Raw genomic sequence first — 12,726 nt, forward strand, 5'->3', positions numbered from 1 at the left:
CTTTTGAATTGAAGTTATATGAGAAACAGCCTGTTCAAGAAGGACACTTTACCCACCTTTGGCCCCCTGAAAGCAGAAAATAAATCCCCCATGTGAAAGATACCTTCCCTGTACCAGGAGGGTGGAAGGCATCCTTATCATCAGAGACAGGGAATTTAGGGCCAAGAAGGCATACATAAACAAAGCTTGTTACTTCTCACTGATTTACTACCCCATGCCCAAACCCCTTGATCTTGTCAGTTCTTCACAAATTTATTGTTTCCTTGTCTAAAAGATTTCTGCTTTGGTAGCTTCTTTGAGCCTCATGTATTTATGGGGCTCCCATATATACAAAATTAAATTTGTTTTTCTCCTCTTAATCTGTCTTATGTCGGTTTGATTATCAGACCAGCCAAAGATCCTAGATAGGAAGAGAGAACATTTTTTTACCCCTACATCCTGTTTAATTTTGGAAGTGATTTTTGAAAATCTTAAGAAGGGATGTTTAACTGGACTGGAAATAACTTGATTTTTAAATGTAAAAAGGCATTACTTAAAGTCTTGAATATTCAATAGATTTTTACTTTATTTTGTAATATTTCTAGATACGATTTTAGTAGATTAATATCTCTGCTAATTACATTTTGATTATGGAATAAAAGGTGAGGTTATATGACCCATGTTCTCTTCAGGTCATTTGCTCTGTTTGCATTCAGAACTTGGAAATTCCTCTCTGTCTCTATTTTTTTTCCCATTTTTCCTTCCTTATCCTCATATTCACCACATGCCCCTGAGCAGGAAACTAAACTAGATGGTTTGGTGCCCTCATTCACTTGAGGTCCTTAAACAGCTACGCCACATGATAAAGCATTTGAAACTCTAGTTTTATCATTTATTGAGTGTGAAAATGCTTCTATTGTTTTGAAAAGGTCACATTTCTGTCTCTGCATTGGATCTGTTTTCAGACATATTCCTGTATTTACTCAAAAAAACTGCCTTCCCTCATTCATTCAACAACTGTGTATTGAATCCCTGCTATTTGTGAGGAACATAAGGCAGTGAGAAAATCAGATATGGTCTCTTTCATCTTGGAGTCAAATATACCATCTTATCAAAGTGTGGCTTCTGATTCATCTCCTTCCCTTCATTTCTCCCTCTAGGATTCCCATGACCCAGGGAAACAACCACCTTGTGCTTGCTTAAATGATTTCTAAGTTGGAACAGCTCTCTTAGATGATGTGTTGCCTCCATTCTAGCCTTTCTGAATTTCAAAGAGGTACATAAATGAACTTAATTAACACACTCATGAGTCCCCACATTCTTATTATGAGCAGAGATATTATTTCTCTAGCATCAGCAGTGCAGTGTAACATAATCTTTGATACCGTGTGGCACTCACTTTGTTGCAGAAGGAAATCTCATTTCATAGTTCCCTTAAGAGGCTTCCAGTTTTTGTTTCATGAGAAATTATTATGAAGTATCTTTCAGAGTTTTTCAAGATGAACTGTATTCAAATTAACAATTTCCCTTAGAACACTGTGGCTTTGTTCAAATTTTAGGTTGGTTGCTTTAAAATAGACCTACTCCTGTCAAAATGGCAGTAGTGAGAGGCGAGGAATAGCACTGAAGTGGGAAAGAGTGTATTTTATAGTGACAGCTCTAGAGTTCTTCAATGTTTTAGCTGAAATAATTAAATTGAGACTCAAGCCTACTCTAATCTAGGCATAATTTTTATATAACTCACTCACTAAATTATCCCAGTCCCACAGGCCCTATTCTAGGGTAGTGAATGCCTCCTGTGGTATGATTTGGATGGGAAAACAAAACTCTGCACCACATTGCTAATAAATGAAAGATTTTTCTCTCTCTCTTACACCAAGGTGAAATTATTAGAAAATGGGTCTTACGAGATAAGTACATTTAAAAGGTAACATGATGTGGTGGAAATAAAACTGGCCCAAGAGCCAGAGCAATGGATATCAGTGCTAGCTCTGCCACTGGTAAGTTTCTGACCTTGGATAATTCACTCAACTTCTTTGAGCACAGTTCCTAATCTATAGAAATAGGTTAGTAACCTCCTTCATGGGATTGTTAGAGGGTAAAAATGAGAAAAAATATATAAGTACATAGCAGAATGCCTGGCAAGTGGTTGGCCCTCAATAAATGCTTCTTCCCTCTTTTCTCTTTCCCTTGCTTGCTGGAGAATCCCATTGTGCGGCAGTGGAGAGCCTAGATCTCATTGATCACACCAGGAAGCTACAGTCTGTATATGAAATAAAGCAGTGCTGTAGAAAATGGGGAAGCCACTGCCTTTTTGGCATGACTTGGTGGCTGCCACAACACCCACTGTGAGACCATGGGCACTTCATAGCACGAGTATTATTATGCTGTAGTAACTGTGCAGTATTATGCTGTGGTTATCATACCATTAGGTTGTTGTCATCAAATGCTTTGAAACTAGTGAAACAGAGCAGGACCCTGTGGGGCCCTCCCTGGTGCAAGTCCTTTCTGTTTCCCCCATTTCTTGTTTGCTAAACTACACTCCTTTTCGGGTGGGATGCAAACCCAGCCAAAACACAGACTGAGACTGGAACCCACAGGCTGGGACTTGAACCCACTGTCTTTTAATTGATACCGCTCACCTGGCGTCAGGGCTTACTGAAGCTCAGGTTCTTTTGTCTCGGCACAGAAAGAATTCAGCAAGAGGCAAAGAGGCAGGCAAAGAGTGAGTTTATTAGCATAGGACGCTTGTGAGAAATATAAGCGGGCAGGCAAGAAGGCTCTGCCCTGAGGGCTGAGAGGACTTTGTTTTTATAAACAAAAGAAAAGTGGGGAGGGGGAGAAGACCACCTTCTTCCTCATTCTTGGCCAGACGTCAAAACTTACATCAGTAGTTCCTCCTTTGACCCTATATGGTCTAACTGGGACCGTCATGGCACTATTTAAATCATACGTGTATCAGCAAAAGGGTGGTGACATATACTAAAATATGGTAATTCGTCTCAGGTTTCAGTATAATGTCCCCTTTCACCTAGTTCTTTCCCCTTTCACCTATATTTCTGTCTTGGCTACACGCAGAAGTGCTCTTCAAGGACCTTAACTTAAATGCTCTTAACAGTCCTGTTCAAGGACCATTAACTCCCTGACTTCATGTTTAAAGATTCAGACCCCATATCTATTGTCTTGTGTTTTAACTATCAGGGTTTGTGGCTTGAGTGTACATGGTGCTTGGATGCACCTGGTCTTCCTTCAGTGTAGTGTAGATTGTTGCTAGGTTACTGGATTCTTTTCCCAAGTGGTTGTTAGCTTACAGTAGTCTCCCAAACTCCCTTAAAATTCCCCCGTCTTTAATCCCCTAGTGGGAGTTCTAAACTAACTATTTAATTATTCTACTCTGTCCCTATCATTTGTAGGAAATAGGCTTCATTCAGCTTCTTTGACCTTCCCTGAGTTCCAAAGAGCAGATTCAAACAGTTGCTAGTCAGGGAAGGGAGGGGATGCAGAAGCAAGGGAGGACCAGTCAAACAGTAGTGCAGCCTTGGGGCAGGGTCCTGGTTCCTCCTCAGGGATATACAGAACAGTATCTTTGAGTTCTTCTGCAGGAACGTAAGGCCCCCAGCCAGGTGAAGGATGGTAACTTCAGGCTGAGCACAAGATGCCTGGAGCACTGCCCTGTTACCTCACCACCAACCAATCAGAAGAAAGTCACACACCCTGCAGCCCTCACCCCAAATTTTGCCTATAAAAACTTCTCCCTCAAAACCGTGGGGGAGTTCGGGGTTTTTGAGCACAAGCCACCTGTTCCCCTTGCTTGGCCCTACAATAAACCTTTCTCTGCTCTAAACTCCGACATTTCAGTTTGTTTGGCCTCGTTGTACATTGGGCATACGAACTTCTGTTTGGTAACGCTAGTGTGAGATTTAACCATTATTCTCTTAGCTGAATTTCCTTATTTCCTCTTACTCAGCTCTCAGAAACTACCTCTCTGGCTACTTTCTTTTTATGCTCCATGCAGGCCCTCCCTCCTTTTCTTGACTTCTAAATGCTGGAGTCCATGGGTCAATGTAGGCCCTACTCTTTGTACCTAAATTCAGGACTTATCCACCTCCTGGACTTGAAATTTTAAGTATATTCCGATGACTTACATAAATATTTCCCCAGCCTACACCTCTCCCATAAGCACCAGACAGTATATCCAACTGATTAGTGCTTATATGCATAGGGGAGGAAATAGCTTTCTCTCCACCCTTCTGAGTTCTTGGCTGAGACCCTTTTGATAAAAGACAGATTAACAAGAGAAGAACAAACTGTATACTTCATGTATACATGGGAGATACCCAGGGAAAAACGAGTAACTCCCCTGGGGGCTTAGAATTCCAGTTTTTATAGTGTCTTCAACAAAGGGCAGTAAATTTGTAGAGAAATGACAGGACTAAGGAAAGCAGGTCTAGGCTTCCAAGGGAGGAGATGAAGCCTAGTTAGTAAAGTTCTTTTATACAGATTCCTCTGGTGACTTCTCCAGGTTAAGGGTCTGGCACTGTATCCAGTGACTAACTTCTGTCCTTCTTGGTAGGGAGGGGAGAAGAAACACCTTTATAAAAGTATGTCCCATTTTTAGGCAAATAGGGGAAGGCAGAGAGCTTTTCTTGTAACTGCTTCTTTTCAGTTACCTTCAGCTCAAAGTAATTCTTATGCCAATGTGGTATATTTTGGGGTGCTGTAATCTGCTGCCCTTAAGATGTTTAATAGGCAAAAGAGAATTCTTGATTTTCTCCCCCCAAACTATTTTCTTGACTCAGTGAATGGCACTACCATTCACTCAGTTGCTTGGGTCAAAAATCTAAGAGCCAAACCTTGATTTCGCTCAGCTCCTTTCCTCTTGCTGCTCCCATCTCCCCAACGTCCAATTCACCAAGCAGTTCTGTCAGCTCCCTTTCCAAAATATATTCTAAATGTTACACTTCCCAGTGCCTGGCCCAAACCACACTCATCTCTACAATAACCCCTTAAACAGCCTCCCTGCTCCCCCTCTGACCTTCCTGCAGTCGGCTCCTCACCAAAGCAGCCAAAGGGATTTTTGTACAACATAAGTCAAATCATTTTGCTCTCCTGCTTAAAGTCCTCTACTGTATTTCCATTAAACTCCTACTGAAGCGTATAAGCCCTGTATTACCTGGCTCCCTATCTGGCATCATTTCTTGTCAGTTCTCCTTCATTCATTATATTCCAGCCACATTGACCTTGGGAATCCTCTTTGGACAGCACCTGTGCACTTGGTAATGCCGCCTGAAAGTATTTCCTCAGAACCTCCTGTAGTCACTCCTTCCCTTCCTTTTGGGCTCGTCCCAAATGCCACCTTCTTTGATAGGCCTTCCCTGGCCATCTTACCTAAAGCGGTCCCCATACCCTCCATATTGTGACTCTGTTCCCTTCATCTGCTTGATTCTCTTCACGTTCTGTCACCATCTGAAGTTATTCTATGTGTTTATCATCTGAATCCCAACCTGGAAGGGAAACTCTTCATGGCAGAGACTTCATCTCTCATTCTTTCCTTATCTCCTTCTTATAATAAGTGGGCAAAAATATTTTGTTTAATTAATCTATTCACTTAGTCACCTGAGCTGTAAAACGCCTAATGATCTTTAATCTCTTTTTTTTCTCCTATGTCTACTTCATCACTAACTCTTGTTCATTCTGTCTCCAAAATTATGTCTCCACATTTGTTTCCATTTCTCTGTCCCCAAGGTAACTAGCTAATCCAGCCCCTCATCATTCCTCATGGGAATTGTTGCAGGAAAGAAAGCTGGGGCACGAGAGGATGGTCACGCCACAGGTCTCAGGCGAGTCCCTGGGACGACCGCCAGCTGTGGGTCCTTGGCTTCACACAGCACAGAATTCAAGAGTGAGCTATAGTAAAGTGAAAGCAGGTCTGTTCAGGGAGGTACACACTTCGTAGACAGAGTGTGGGCCATCTCAGAAAGTGAGAGGCCCCAGGGTACAGGGTTGTCTGTTTTTATAAGGGTTGGTAATTTCATAGGCTAATGAGTGGGAGGATTATTCCAACTATTTTGGGGAAGAGGTGGAGATTTCCAGGAATTGGGCCACTGCCCACTTTCAGTTCTCTTTGGAAGCAGAGATTCCTTGGTTTTCTTTTTTTTTATTTTTTATTTATTTATTTATTTTTTTTATTTTTAAATTTTCTTTTATTATTATTATTATTATTTTTTAAACATCTTTATTGAAGTATAATTGCCTTACAATGGTGTGTTAGCTTCTGCTTTATAACAAAGTGAATCAGTTATACATATACAATATGTTCCCATTTCTCTTCCCTCTTGCATCTCCCTCCCTCCCACCCTCCCCATCCCACCCCTCTAGGTGGTCACAAAGCACCGAGCTGATCTCCCTGTGCTATGCGGCTGCTTCCCACTAGTTATCTATTTTACATTTGGTAGTGTATATATGTCCATGACACTCTCTTACCCTGTCACATCTCACCCCACCCCCTCCCCATATCCTCAAGTCCATTCTCTAGTAGGTCTGTGTCTTTATTCCCGTCTTGCCACTAGGTTCTTCATGGCCTTTTTTTTTTTTTTCCTTAGATTCCGTATATATGTGTTAGCATACTGTATTTGTTTTTCTCTTTCTGACTTACTTCACTCTGTATGACAGACTCTAACTCCATCCACCTCATTACAAATACCTCCATTTCATTTCTTTTTATGGCTGAGTAATATTCCATTGTATATATGTGCCACATCTTCTTTATCCATTCATCTGTCGATGGACATTTAGGTTGCTTCCATGTCCTGGCTATTGTAAATAGAGCTGCAATGAACATTTTGGTACATGACTCTTTTTGACCTATGGTTTTCTCAGGGTATATGCCCAGTAGTGGGATTGCTGGGTCGTATGGTAGTTCTATTTGTAGTTTTTTAAGGAACCTCCATACTGTTCTCCATAGTGGCTGTATCAATTTACATTCCCACCAACAGTGCAAGAGTGTTCCCTTTCCTCCACACCCTCTCCAGCATTTATTGTTTCTAGATTTTTTGATGATGGCCATTCTGACCGGTGTGAGATGATATCTCATTGTAGTTTTGATTTGCATTTCTCTAATGATTAATGATGTTGAGCATTCTTTCATGTGTCTGTAGGCCATCTGTATATCTTCTTTGGAGAAATGTCTATTTAGGTCTTCTGCCCATTTTTGGATTGGGTTGTTCGTTTTTTTGTTATTGAGCTGCATGAGCTGCTTGTAAATCTTGGAGATTAATCCTTTGTCAGTTGCTTCATTTGCAAATATTTTCTCCCATTCTGATGGTTGTCTTTTGGTCTTGTTTATGGTTTCCTTTGCTGTGCAAAAGCTTTTAAGTTTCATTAGGTCCCATTTGTTTATTTGTGTTCTTATTTCCATTTCTCTGGGAGCTGGGTCAAAAAGAATCTTGCTGTGATGTATGTCATAAAGTGTTCTGCCTATGTTTTCCTCTAAGAGTTTGATAGTGTCTGCCCTTACACTTAGGTCTTTAATCCATTTTGAGTTTATTTTTGTGCATGGTGTCAGGGAGTGTTCTAATTTCATACTTTTACATGTAGCTGTCCAATTTTCCCAGCACCACTTATTGAAGAGGCTGTCTTTTCTCCACTGTATATGCTTGCCTCCTTTATCAAAGATAAGGTGACCATATGTGTGTGGGTTTATCTCTGGGCTTTCTATCCTGTTCCATTGATCTATATTTCTGTTTTTGTGCCAGTACCAAACTGTCTTGATTACTGAAGCTTTGTAATATAGTCTGAAGTCAGGGAGCCTGATTCCTCCAGCTCCATTTTTCTTTCTCAAGATTGCTTTGGCTATTTGGGGTCTTTTGTGTTTCCATACAAATTGTGAAATTTTTTGTTCTAGTTCTGTGAAAAATGCCAGTGGTAGTTTGATAGGGATTGCATTGAATCTGTAGATTGCTTTGGGTAGTAGAGTCATTTTCACAATGTTGATTCTTCCAATCCAGATTCCTTGGTTTTGAAACTCCAGTTCCCCTCACTTATTTTTTTGTGTCACTTTCAGAAAAGCATTTAAAATTTCTGGGTCTCAGTTTTTACATCTGTGTGATGGAGATAATAACACCTGTCCTACAGGGTTGTTATGAAGATAAAATGAGTTGTCATAAGGACAAAATAAGTTACTTTCAGAATTTAGGGTAAGACAAAGCACATAGTAACTACTCAATAAATGTTCACTGTTTTATTACAGCTGTTTCTCTCTGATCTAACATAGACTTGTTCATGGCTTTATCCATAATGCCAGCCCTGACCCAAACCCTACATGAGCACATGATTCCAGTGTTCAACACCAACTGGCTTTAATTCCCATTTCTTACTCAGATTCTTCTGAAAGGCATGCTTGGGTCATTGTTCATCCTGGTTCAGCCATCTAAAGCCTGGAGAGAGAAGCATCACCTGGTACAATCATGGCAAACTAAGCCCACCCCTTCAGCAAGGGCCATGGGGCTCTACTGAGGTATAGCAAGGGCTGCCTGGGAAGGGACTAATATGTCTATTCTACCAAGTAAGATGCCTGCCAAGTTACATCAATTCTTTGGTAATAAAATATAGTGACCCTAGTATAAGAATCCTATATTTTGAAAAAAATGACTATTTGAATTCTGTTTATATTTTCTATAATTTTTTGCTTGTTTGTTTGCCCTTATCATTTACTGAAGGTCTGTTTTGGAAATGTTAGCTTATGAGGACTATGTTAAAAATAGAACCAGGAGAGGGGTTTAGAATGGGTAGTGCACCCCTGGGGCTAGGTGTGATGGAAGGAGGAACTATAATAAAAGAACACTAGTTCTGGGGATACATTTGGACTTCTTTGGGGCTTTGTTTTCACCCTAAAGATAATCCTTAGGAAAGTCATCTCTACTAAAACTTTGAACTTTGTGAAATTGCTTTAAAGGGAGACATTATCTATACTTTCTGCCCCAAAGATTTCCCTATCACGTCCCTGTCCCTTGTTAAGTTTTCAGAAATTCCAGTACTAATCACTTGTAGATAAAACCATAAAAGCCATGGTTAGTACTTAAATATGTTCATTGGGAGGAGTAAGTCCTTAGGTGCTGTCACTTACTAACCTCCAATCCATATTGAGCTGTCAGATTTGCCAGCAGAATGTGGTGTTCCCAGGGAAGAGAGAGCAGGACAGGCGAACCAGGGCGTGGAGCATGAGGCCCGGCTGATGAGGTGCACACCTTGTGCCATAAGAAAGAAGATTGGGTGAGCCAAGGAGAAAGCAATAAATAAAAAGGAAAGAAAAGCCTTTAACTGGAGATAGAGGGACACACCTAAGGCATTTATTTCAAATGTTTGTTTGAGAGCAACCCCTTAATGATAAAGTCTAAATAACTCCAGGTTCTGTGAGGGCTGCCCCACTGCCTGGAGCTCTGAGTGGGTGCTACCGAGGGTTCATCCTTGTCTTCCCCAGAGCACCTGATCACCATTTGGCATGGAGGAAGCAATGGATACATATCTCTTAAAAGGTGTAACATTTTAATTTTGTCAGCACTCTTTTTTTTTTTTTCAAAATTGTTAAGGAATTTGCAAAAGCAAAATTTGCTTATTAACAAGTTAAAATAGTGATTCAACATTTGTACATCGGCCAGCTCCCAAGCAGCAAGGCATCTTTGGTGAGCACACATGCTACATACCAAATGAGGACACATGGTTTTTAAACTTGACTCAAGATCTAGCATAAAACTTTGAACCTTTGTAATCAAGCCCTGGGGAGATCACACTTTTAAAGTGATGAGAACAAGGCTGTTACTGACAGAAACAGAATTAGCTTTTCAACCCTTGCCTGTCCTCAAAGAACACTGGAGCTAAGTTTACCTGCGTCGACAAACAGTGAAACCTGAAGTGTGCCTTGCAAAGTTGTCATTCCTTGGGGGGGTAAATAGAACCACTTTAGCCAAAGTGGGCCTGTGTTGCTGCCAGGCAAGAGCAAGGCAGGGTCTCCCATGGTGCCCTCATGGCCTTCCCTTCTTAAGGAGATTTCTGTCTTTACTCTTACTTAAAATGAGCAAAGAGAAGGGACCTACCTTCAAGATGGCGGAGGAGTAAGATGTGGAGATCACCTTCCTCCCCACAAATATATCAGTAATGCATCTACATGTGGAACAACTCCTACAGAACACCTATTGAACGCTGGCATAAGAACTCAGACTTAACAAAAGGCAAAAAACTCCCCACGTACCTGGCTTTGCTTTTACCATTTGTCCTAGGGTGGTTCTGTCTTTCCTTTTTGTGTGTGTGTGTGTGTGTGTATAATTTTTAGTGCTTGTTTTCACTGGTAGATTTGTGTTTTGGTTTGGTTGCTCTCTTCTTTCCTTTTTTTATTACTTTTTAATTTTTTAAATTTTTAACAGTTTAATTTTTTATTTTAATAACTTTATTTTTATTTATTTTCTTTCTTTCTTCTTTTTCTCCCTTTTCTTCTGAGCCGTGTGGCTGACAGGGTCTTGGTGCTAAGGCCTGGTGTCAGGCCTGAGCCTCTGAGGTGGGAGAGCTGAGTTCAGGACAGTTGGTCCACCAGAGACCTCCTGGCTCCACATAATATCCAGCGGTGAAAGCTCTCCCAGAGATCTCCATCTCAGCGCTAAGACTCAGCTCCACTCAATGACCAGCAAGCTATACTGCTGGACACCCTATGCGAAACAACTAGCAAGACAGGAACACAACCCCACCCATTAGCAGAGAGGCTGCCTAAAATCATAATAAGTTCAGAGACACCCCAAAACACACCACCAGATGCAGTCCTGCCCACCAGAAAGACAAGATCCAGCCTCATCCACCAGAGCACAGGCACCAGTCCCCTCCACCAGGAAGCCTACACAACCCACTGAACCAAGCTTACCCACTGGCAGACACCAAAAACAACGGGAACTACAGACCTGCAGCCTGCGAAAAGGAGATCCCAAACACAGTAAGTTAAGCAAAATGAGAAGACAGAGAAATACGCAGCAGATGAAGGAATAAAGTAAAAACCCACCATACCAAACAAATGAAGAGGAAATAGGCAATCTGCCTGAAAAAGAATTCAGAGTAATGATAGTAAAGATGATCCAATATCTTGGAAATAGAATGGAGAAGATACAAGAGAAGTTTAACAAGGACCTAAAGAACTAAAGAGCAAACAAACAATGATGAACAACACAATAAATGAAATTAAAGATTCTCTAGAAGGAATCAATTGCAGAATAACTGAGGCAGAAGAATGGAAAGGTGACCTGGGAAGATAAAATAGTGGAAATAACTACCACAGAGCAGAATAAAGAAAAAAGAATGAAAAGAATTGAGGACAGTCTCGGAGACCTCTGGGACAACATTAAACACACCAACATTCGAATTATAGGGGTCCCAGAAGAAGAAGAGAAAAAGAAAGGGACTGAGAAAATATTTGAGGAGATTATAGTTGAAAACTTCCCTAATATGGGAAAGGAAATAATCAATCAAGTCCAGGAAGTACAGAGAGTCCCATACAGGATAAAGCCAAGGAGAAACATGCCAAGACACATATTAATCAAACTATCAAAAATTAAATACAAAGAAAAAATATTAAAAGCAGCAAGGGAAAAACAACAAATAACACACAAGGGAATCCCCATAAGGTTAACAGCTGATCTTTCAGCAGAAACTCTGCAAGCCAGAAGGGAGTGGCAGGACATATTTAAACTGATGAAAGGGAAAAACCTACAACCAAGATTACTCTACCCAGCAAGGATCTCATTCAGATTTGATGGAGAAATTAAAACCTTTACAGACAAGCAAAAGTTAAGAGAATTCAGCACCACCAAACCAGCTTTACAACAAATGCTAAAGGAACTTCTCTAGGCAGGAAACACAAGAGAAAGAAAAGACCTACAATAACAAACCGAAAACAATTAAGAAAATGGTAGTGGGAACATACGTGTCGATAACTACCTTAAATGTAAATGGATTCAATGCTCCAACCAAAAGACACAGGCTGGCTGAATGGATACAAAAACATGACTTGTATATATGCTGTCTACAAGAGACCCATTCAGACCTAGGGACACATTCAGACTGAAAGTGAGGGGATGGAAAAAGATATTCCATGCAAATGGAAATCAAAAGAAAGCTGGAGTAGCAATTCTCTCATATCAGACAAAATAGACTTTAAAATAAAGACTATTACAAGAGACAAAGAAGGACACTACATCATGATCAAGGGATCAATCCAAGAAGAAGGGATAACAATTGTGAATATTTATGCACCCAACATAGGAGCACCTCAATACATAAGGCAAATGCTGACAGCCATACAAGGGGAAATCGACAGTAACACAGTCATAGTAGGGGATTTTAACACCCCACTTTCACCAATGGACAGATCATTCAAAATGAAAATAAATAAGGAAACACAAGCTTTAAATGATACATTAAACAGGATGGACTTAATTGATATTTATAGAACATTCCATCCAAAAACAACAGAATACACTTTCTTCTCAAGTGTTCATGGAACATTCTCCAGGATAGATCGTATCTTGGGTCACAAATCAAGCCTAGGTAAATTTAAGAAAATTGAAATCATATAAGGTATCTTTTCCGACCACAATGCTATAAGACTAGGTATCAATTACAGGAAAAAAAATCTGTAAAAAATACAAACACATGGAGGCTAAACAATACACTACTAAATAACCAAGAGATCACTGAAGAAATCAAAGAGGA

The sequence above is a fragment of the Balaenoptera musculus genome, chromosome 16 (assembly GCF_009873245.2).
Source record: "Balaenoptera musculus isolate JJ_BM4_2016_0621 chromosome 16, mBalMus1.pri.v3, whole genome shotgun sequence".
Classification (NCBI taxonomy): Eukaryota; Metazoa; Chordata; class Mammalia; order Artiodactyla; family Balaenopteridae; genus Balaenoptera; species Balaenoptera musculus.